Below are 10261 nucleotides of genomic sequence, written 5' to 3' on the forward strand. Positions count from 1 at the left end.
GAGAAGCAGAGGATATGTCAAGATTTAATTGATTCTCCACTTTTGCTTCATTAATTCTATTTAAGGTTATATTGGTTAAGTATTTAACATATTAAAACAACATAGAGTCTATTACAGATACTTGAAAAGTTTATTAACATCATTAAGAAACGAATGATCATTATCTTATCAACTCAGGATTAAAATAGAATCGTATATATTACGTAACACTCTGCTGTCAATTCTTTATAAGTATTAATTATTATTAATGGCTACTTAACAATGTTTAGTAATGGCATATGTTTATTTATTGACGTTATAGACTTATAAACTTACATACGGAAAAAACGAACAGTATTCATGCTCATCCAAGTCCATTCAAACAACACAAATCAGGAGCAGAGCAAACACGGACCTCTAAAACATCAGAAGTGAGATCAGGTGTCACGGAGGAGTGAGCATCCCCTGCCGACCGGTCACACCGGCCGTGTGCTCCTTGTCATGATCGGGAAAAACTGAAAAAATCCACAGACGGTGCAGTTTGTCAATAATGGTCTAAAACTAGTATGAAAAACGCCAGTCAGCATTCGACTTAATGATAGATTGTATTAGCTGACAAGGTCATTGTATCAACCACAGAACTTGCGAAATGATGACTTTAAACGACACCGTTGATATTCTTGTTTTATCAACTTGGATGTCAATAGCTTGCCTCATTTTAGAAATTGTTCGTACGTAGAGCATGCTATTGCGTATCGAATCATCTGGGAGACATAAACCCCAAATGCAGGTGATAAGGGTATATTACTATATAAGTAAGGGAAGTTGACGATTGAAAAGTTAAAGTCAAGGCCACCATTACCGTCTTTTTCTAGTAAAATATCAAAATATGAAATAGATGTGTCAGACTATATGTATCTTTTATATCAAGCTCACTGGGATATATTGAGTATGAATGGAAGTACATATGAATGGAAGTACCTATTGTTAATTGATGTTACGTCGTCGGTATACCTAACTGTCGAATTGATGGCCACAAGTGTTTTCTTCTTCTCATGCATCATATGAATACAATGAATACCAACATAGGTCTGCTTATAACGGGGCGCAATTGGTACCCATGGAAATTCTGACAGATTGTTGGAAGACCTGGTCTCAAAAAACTACTCAGATAATGTCAATCAGAAACTCAAGCATCTTTGTTATGTCAACTTCAGAGTACTTACTTGCAATGCCTGTTTGATTTTCATACACATTTTGTGCATGCTTATTATATTAGGTTATATGTAATTCCTACTATGTGTAGTAACAAACCGTGTACAACGTGGTCCAGCTCATTTCAATGTGACCATTTACGTGTAGCTGCAGATAAATAAATCTTCAAAGATTTTAATCTTCATCCATGGGAGATTACTAAAAGTTTCCCTTACCATCTGCTTCTATGAGACGTCCAGAACAAATGCACCCTTAATAGATGCTTTGTCATTATCTAAATGTTAAAGTCAATGTATAAATATTATCTTCAATTTCCTGGTCCACATCTTTCATTACACAAGAGAGAACTTTATTCATTCACACAACAGCTGTTTTTATTTAGTGTTGTGTACTTTTACTTCAAAATCAATCAAGCCAGCAATTGATTGGCTCTTTCTTGTTCTGATCCATTTATTAAAAGCCAAAGGCCAGAACAAGTGATAACTCAAATGACTGGTGTTTTCATATATAGTAATTGAATTTAAAACTTGTATCCATGTTCCATTTGGAGAAATTTATTTTTTAAAGAGGCTCTTCACACCACTTTTTGATGATGTACCACATAAAAAAAAATAAAACTTCCATTGTTTTGTCCGTTTTCCTCTGGGGACGAATTGTATAGCTTCGGTTTCTTAATGATCTAAATCTTTAAGACGTGTAAAATAGACTAAAACATACAATTATTCATGCACAGATTAAGAAGATCGCATTTATGTAAGAGAAAAATATTTTATCTAATAAAATTATATTGAATATTATAAAGTATTGCCATTTTGTTTACATGTCTGAAGAGGATATCCATCACTTGACACTGAGATTTCTGCAATTCTATGAATATGAAACTCGAAATATAACATTTAATCAAAATCTGGATAGACTTAAAAAGCAAAATATATATGGTATCATAAACTCCATTTGGATATTTGAAATCTACAAAATAAGTGGTGCTGTAATGAAATAAAATAAACTGCGGGTGTATTGAGCCTCCTTAAAACACTGATACATGATGCAGTAATTCTCTAATTAATTTTAAATGTAATGGATAAGGCAAATCGTGGAATGATATATGTTGCTTCTTTTAAAACATATGTGGCAATCAGTTGAAGATTTATATCATTCAGACCTTTGACTGGAAGTTGTAAGAACTGAGGAATCATGAATCCTATCTGAAATCATATGTATGTCGAAAATGAGCACTAGGCTACTTGTAGATCCATGGTAAGTTATATAGTATAATGTAAGAAAGCATGTTGAAAGTGGCGGTTAGTTTTACCAACTACTTTTAAAATTGCTAGACCTAACATTTCCAATAAGAAAGATCGGAAGGGGGTGGTGGTGGTGGTGGTTAACATTCGTCATCGCAGTGGCCAGTACCATACATTTATAAAATTTGACATTTCATTGAGGTATAATGAGACTTTTCATGTTTTAACGAACATTTTTGCTCATTAGCATTCATTTGATAATGCAGAACTTTCACAAATAGAAGTTTCGATAAATCTACATCCTAAAGCGAGGGATTGAGTCAAAACTGAAGTGATATTGATAAAGCAAACCTTCGGATAAAGCGAAGGTTATTTTTGATAGAAATTCAGAGGCCTGTAATTCTATTCACAAAACTTTCCACTTTTCTTCAAAATGCAAATTGTTTTTAGTATGAAGAGGTAGATTATCAGATTTTGTTACCATATGGAGAACTGTCATTTTTTATAAATAGGGATTTAGTTTTATAATTATGAGAATGAAGCCTCAATTTGCTAAGGAGAAATGAGAAATCTCTATTATGTAACACACTTCAAAAATAAAAATAGAATGAACCTTAACATTTTTAAATTGTTGTTTATCTATAATATTAATATCTAGCTATGTAGACCATGTAATAGCATGCAGCTCCATGGGCAATGTATCCTGGAATATTTCTCAAAAAAAAATGACACAGTGATTTTCATGCTAAGAAATATCGGTCACTTTGTTTGTCAGTTTCTAATCTATGAGTCGAGGTATCAAATTAAACACTTTTCCCAAATATTATACATTGAAAACATTAAAAGACCATGATTGTATTTTGAAAGTGTTTACCGTCACGGTAACTCAGTCGGTAGAGCGCTCTCTCCGTGATCGGAAGGCCGCGAGTTCGAATCTCGGCCGCGACTGACCTAAGTCAATAAAAAAATGGGTAGCAACTGTTCCTTCGCCAAGCGCTCGGCACTTTGAAGTGAAAGTTGTGGGTCCTTCGGATTAGACCTTATAAAGCGAGGACCCGTGTCACGGCAGGCGTTGGCACGATAAAGATCCATCACTGCTCAATGGCCCTAAGTAACGAATAAAGGTCTAAATTTGAATCCCTTTACTGGTATATGGTAACGTCTCTAAATGATTGGAAAAAATTCTCGCATTAGACGTTAAAAAACATACAATCAATCAATCTTAAAAGTGATTCATTTTTCATCTATAATATCTCTGTGTCTCATACCTTCTTCAAAAAGTGGGTCTAAAAAGACATGAACATGTGTATGCACACTTTCAGGTACAGTAATGATTTGAGTGGAAACCAGGAAGAGTGTCTGCATCCTAAACACCCTGAACATTCAAAGGGAAAGCCTCAACTTGCGCTTTCCTCCCTCTATGCATTTGAAATATTCAAGAGTTATGGAATTTTGCTCCCAGTTGAAACAGGTAAATCTTCTTTTATAAGCCATGTAGAATTATTATTATACCACCGCTCCGAAGGAGAAGAGGGTATGCTATTTTACCCTTGATTATCTGTCTGTGTAGCTGTCTGTCCATAACAATTTTTTCTTGCAGATTACTTAACAACTATTCACCGCAGAAGCTTGAAATTTTAGTTTAGTCATGCTATATGGTGGGATTTATTTTTGTAGGAATTAGATAAGATTTCAACTTTCTGCTTATCTGTGTGTCTGTCTGTACTATACAGTACAATTTGTTGTCACAGTTTTCTCAGCACTTAATCATCGCAGAAGCTTGACATTTTAGCACACTCTTTGTTTAGGCATGTCATATGGTGGGATTTATTTTTGTACGAATCCGATGTCAAATTCTTGTTTATTCTTGTGTCTGTCCATAACTGAACATGTGTATATTCACATCGGAGGGTATATTCACATCAGAGCGGGAATATTACTAGTGGGCATTGGCTGGCAGACTTTTTGTTTCTTAATACATCTTATATGCATAGAATTAAAAAAAACATATTAATTTGAAAATAAACAAATTTCTACATATGCAAAAATATATACATAATTACATTTGCATGTAAAGATATTCAAAATTTCATTATCTCAATTTTATATGTTTAAGGCTTATTTTAACCACGTTACCAGGACATAAAAATGAAGTTTAAAGAAAAAGAGCCAGTGCAAGTCAGAGAGGTAATGCAAGTAGTCTCAACTATAATTATCTATAGGGTTGAGAGTTGAAACCCATCACCACAATTTCACATTTCAAAAGAGACGCAGTTTGTTAAACATTCGTAAAGTTATTCTAAATTTCATTAAATAATGTGAATTCTAAATCTATGAAATGTCAGAAATATTCATTAAGATCAAAGTTTCTTGATTCTTTTGATATGATTGATATCTATAAGGTAATATTGAGTATTATTTGATATCTTTTTCAGAAACAATAACTCACAATCGATGGATGATATATCTCCTGCAGGCGACCGTGAAATGGCACTTCAATATACATGTATTGTCTTGAATAAATCTTCGAATTGTGGATACAAAAATATGTCGGAGTGATGCAATGCAACAAAAGAATAAAATGTTTTATGGAATGAAAACAGGGCAGTGTTTGGAGGACAAACAATGTTTGAAGCCAAAATTGAAGAAGTTATCGATTTGATAAAAAAAAAACAAACAAAAAAGTATCCAAGTGCACTTCAAACAAACTGATAAAAAGTTGAGAGTAAATTGCATGACAATTATGAAGACTGGATATTCAGATACAGTATAAAAATGATGAATTTTTACAAGCGGTGAATATCCATGAGTGGTTAAAAGGAAGAAACAGCATTGTGACATCTTTTCTCCGTGCAGTTTCCAATTCTGACCTCCCAAAAATCTCTGACGATGACTGTACCCTATTAGCATTCGGTGTTGAGAACGTGTAATGTTTATTAGAGAAAAATCTTGTGTTGCCATTTTCTTTTGCAAAGAATCTTCTTTCCTACTACTTGTATAGTAACAAACTGATATGCACTATAAATGCATCATGTGGACGTGCGGGTTCATATTCTACCATCCTCAACTGGATTTCTAACCATTTTTCGTAGGTTGTAAATGTTTCCTCCCCAAGTGACGTCATAACTTTCTTTGATAACAATCAAGTGCTCGCCAGAAACTGGAGAGTCCTCCACGACGTCGCAAAGGCTATTCCACGTGCTATTACAACTGTTGTTCACTTTCCCCCCTTTTCTTCAACTGAAATCCAACAAAAAGCAGAATTGTCTCCCAGGCAGTGGCTTTATGGTAGAGATTTCTCTTTCTCTCTGCAATCCATATAATCAGCGTTTTCCCATTTTTCCTCTCTCTTTAGAGATTATAGGAAAGTTTTTATTGGAGAGAGGATTTCTCTCATTCTTGAACAATTGCCTGAACACGATTGATTCTTTGACTCCATAGATGCCATGCTTAAGAACAGGAAGAAGAAACTGAAGAGTGATGATTCTCCTCCTGACAAGTCTAAGATTAAACACGACCCATATAACATCATTCCATGCACATTTTCATGCTGGCCCCCTTCAGTTGTTGTGGGAAATCCCATTACCAAAAATACCCTGTTCATCAGAGGCTGTGAAGGATGTTCTTTAATCCATCAAAGAGTCTACAGAAGTCCCGAGTGAACGATCTTGGACAGTGGTTGGCTGTGATGGGGGTTCCCTACGTCTTAGCTTCCAAAATTCTCAGGGAAAATGAACATTTTCAAGACATTCTTTTGTTGCCGGGACATGGTCATTGGGAGATGAACATGACAAAGGGTATTAAAAAATTATCTCTTTCCACCATGTTACGAGCACGATTATAATCCATTATCCCCATATCTTTTAATTCAGCATCCCCTTATCTTTTAATCCAGCATCCCCTTATCCAACTTAAGCATGACTGTAGACAATAATGCACTTGCACTATAATCATACCAAAAGAAAGGTCTTTTTATCTTTATTTTCTCTTTCTAACATGTATATTTCTTCTATAATTCTTTCATACATAAATCTATGAATAAACCCATAACTTAAAGCTTATGCCTTCAAACAAAAATATATGTATCTTTTTGGTAAAAATCAATAATTTCAAATATATATATATATATATATATATATATATATATATATATATATATATATATATATATATATATATATATATCCATATTAAACTCTCAAAATAAAAAAAAACAAACATGTATACATATTGAATATTACAAGCTAATTGATTTACTCTCTCTCAAACAAGACTTATAAAACTTGTGTGGGAAGTCGTTGGAGAGGATTTAGCAAAACTTCTTGGATATGAATCTCCTAAAGCTCTTCAGGCCTGTTTGAAGGGCAATGACCTCCACAAGACTTTCCAAATTTGTGAAATACTTTTGTTCGGGACAGGTTAAATGGCATCTACTTATTCATGAAAAATATAATTGATATATTTTACATAAATTACTCCCTTCTCCATTCAATTTCTTTTACAGAATATAGAAAGTATACATGTATTAAATTCATACTTATATATATATATATATATATATATATATATATATATATATATATATATATATATATACACAAACAGCTGACGAGTTGCTTTATCCCTATATCACCGACTGTTTCAAGAACGAAACAGAGCTATCTGTCATGATCAGGGATTAAATTAAATGGGCATATCATGTTGCAGATTGTAAGTACAAGTTAGTTAATTTTATTTCAACCAAGTATTCGATTTAAATAAATATCATAATTTTAAAAAATGAGTGTTTTACTGCAGGTTTCTTCAAGAAGTAATATTTACATATACCCTGGCCTACCTTAATTACATAATTTATGGACAAAGTAAGGATCAAACTTAAGCTTTTGTACTCAATACCCTGGCCTATCTTACATAATTTATGGACAAAGTAAGGATCAAACTTTAGTTTTTGTACTCACCATCATGCGACTTTTCTTCGTGCGTGCTCAACACCGAAAAAAAAAACGGTCTCGATTACTATTGGTAGGTAAATCAAGCTATTCTCGGTAGGTTTTTATACCTATGTATGTATTTTTAGCTACGTAGCTAAATTTAGTGATTGTACTGGACCTGTTTCTATATCCTTGACCTCAATATTTCTCATTTTGCATTTGGCAGTGTTTCAAAGAAACTTTTCAAAATAATTATATTAAACTTCATGCATTGATACATGTAATATGTATTTTGTCATGTTTAAAGTAGGAGGATTCTTAATTTTATCATTTTTTCGTACAGACATCAGATGGAGCACAAAGTTCACAGAACTTATCTCAAGCTTCAAACTTGGGTGCTGAAGGAATGAGAGGTACTTTACAGCATGCGAATGATGTTGTTAGCCTTTTATCTAGTGGCAAATTCAGCCCTGCACACAAGTATATCTAAAGCAAAGCCAAGCACTTAAAGATATTACAAAAGGAAAGGAATCTACGGATACTCTTTAAACTTTTTTTGATCCTGGACAGTCCAAGGATTAAAGCTGCTTAATTTCACTAGAACCTGAGAGACGAAACCTGATCCTGAATTAGTGGACGAAAACCTGATCCTGAATTAGTGGACAAAGTTTTAAAACTATATGAGAGATGCCAACTTATCAAAGTTGAATCGCACCTAAATTCTGTAATAGATGCTCTCCATGTGAACCAAGAAGCTGTAAACGAGTACCAGAAAACATCAGGGGATGCAGTGTTGAAAATATACGACAACACACATAGTAAGATCTGTGAATGAAGATCAATTTAGACTGGATGCTCTTGAGAACATGAAGAGCTATCAAGCTCTCATCGTAATGGATTGGGCAATGAAGTTTCTACCTATTTACTACAGAGAAAAACAATCGGACTGCATGGTTTGGGCAAAGAGGAAAAAACTGGCATGTCACGGTGTGCATTTATAAAGATGAAGATGATCTGTGTGCATGTTTCACAACTAAATTATTAAGGTTCATTATCCTTATGTTCACCCATTAAAATTTTCCTTAAACACTGATAATTGTTGAAAGGAAATTTTATTTATTACTTAAATGTACACAAATCAGCAAAATTGACAAAAATGGCTTTGTAACTTCACAATTTTAGGATTTATTGACATTTTATCCCAGTTTCAGTTAAATCTCTTACCGGGGGGGGGGGGGTAATGAATCTCAGTTTAGAAATTTTATTCTCGTTTTTTACTTTGCTAATGGTGATAAAATGTGCCAGAACTTCCATATATGTCTTTTAACTCATGTGCTGATAATGTCTTTTAACTCATGTGCTGATAAACTTACATTTAACATAGCGTCATGTTATTGATTCAGCAAAACAAGACTGGTTTTCTGTTTCATCTCTACTAGAGAATACACTACAGACGATAATGGAGCAGTTGCCTAATACCACAGAAATTAGGCTACGATCAGATAATGCAGGTTGTTATCATTGTGGCCAGTTATGATTTTCCTTGCAACTATTAAGCCAAAGAACAGGTATAAAGGTATGAAAATTCATTGAAAATCCTTAATGAAAACATCCAGCAGTGTTAGATATTACACCAGTTTAAGTTCATGATTATACAACTGACTTGAGATGTACAGTGTACATGTATATTTGAATGTTCCAATCTTATATCCTTTTTTGAGACTTAACAAATAGTTTTAGCACCATAGTGGAATTTAATGAATACATGTAGTATAGTTAAAAAATCTCTAAAACCTTACATTCAGTGCATATTTTATAAATTCTACCTAACTGTATAATTGTGCTGATTTAATTTGTTAACAAGGATTCAGGCACTTTTAATTTATGTGCATATATTTGTATTTTAGGTATTTTCATAGTAGAATACTGCTTCTCTGCGCCACAGACAGGGAAATCATATGCGATTCAAAAACAGCACAAATGAGAATGAAAATGAAGAGTTATGCTGCAAGTGGACGACATTTTGACTGCATCAGACATGAAACATGCACTTGATACTGGCTCAGATACATATATATTTATAAAGCAGATTGTCTAATTATTGCAAATAAGTAAGTTGTTCATAAAACGTGAAAGAAACAATTGGCTTCTATAGTATTTTATACATTACCATGATTTTATAGTATTTTGAATAAAAGCACACTCTTGATAATGTGTTTAAAAAATGATCAATTGCAAGTCAATTTTTAATCTGTCAGAAAGCCACAAATGGCTGTAAATGAAATTCTGAGACTCATGCATTTGATGATCAACCCCGAATTTACTAAAATTCTCACTTTTTTACTTGGAGGTGTCAAAGGATGTCAAGTTGTAAATGTAGCCATAGATACTACAAAACAGTTGTTCACTACCCACAATATGGAAAAAAGTAAATAACTACAGCAGCATCACTTATCAAAAGGACGGTACATTGTATGACTGTGCGTAAAGCCTATAATATTGGGAGAGGCTTATTTGTGTCAAATGTGGACACAAGGATGTTTATCACTTCTAAACATGAGGAACACACGTCTGGTTGCTTGGTGTTGGATCCCTTTGTTACCCCATCTATGCAGAAGGGAAAAATCAGAACAAACTCAAATGAAAATGCTGATGTTTTAGAAATTTCTGATAATGGAAATAATGCTGAAAGATGAACTCCAGAAGATTCTGAAGTGGCGTTGTTTTATTGTCCAGAGATTGGCTGCAAAAAGAAGTATTCAACAAACAGAGGGTTAGAAAGTCATCTGTTGTGTGGTAAACATCAAATAAAACAAAAGGGGGAGGAAAGCAGTTCCATAAGAAATGTTGGTTGTTACTAGCGAAGACGAAAGCAATTCATTTTGTGTCGAT

General features: G+C 33.6%; 1 pseudogene; it reads left to right on the forward strand.

The window, feature by feature from the left end:
- The first annotated feature begins 8235 nt into the window (after nt 1-8235).
- LOC133204692 (uncharacterized) lies at nt 8236-9866 on the forward strand (annotated as a pseudogene).
- Nucleotides 9867-10261: the final 395 nt, after the last annotated feature.

The sequence above is a fragment of the Saccostrea echinata genome, unplaced genomic scaffold, assembly GCF_033153115.1.
Source record: "Saccostrea echinata isolate AGI-Se365-2 ecotype Australia unplaced genomic scaffold, CSIRO_AGI_Sech_v1 ptg000054l, whole genome shotgun sequence".
Taxonomy (NCBI): Eukaryota; Metazoa; Mollusca; class Bivalvia; order Ostreida; family Ostreidae; genus Saccostrea; species Saccostrea echinata.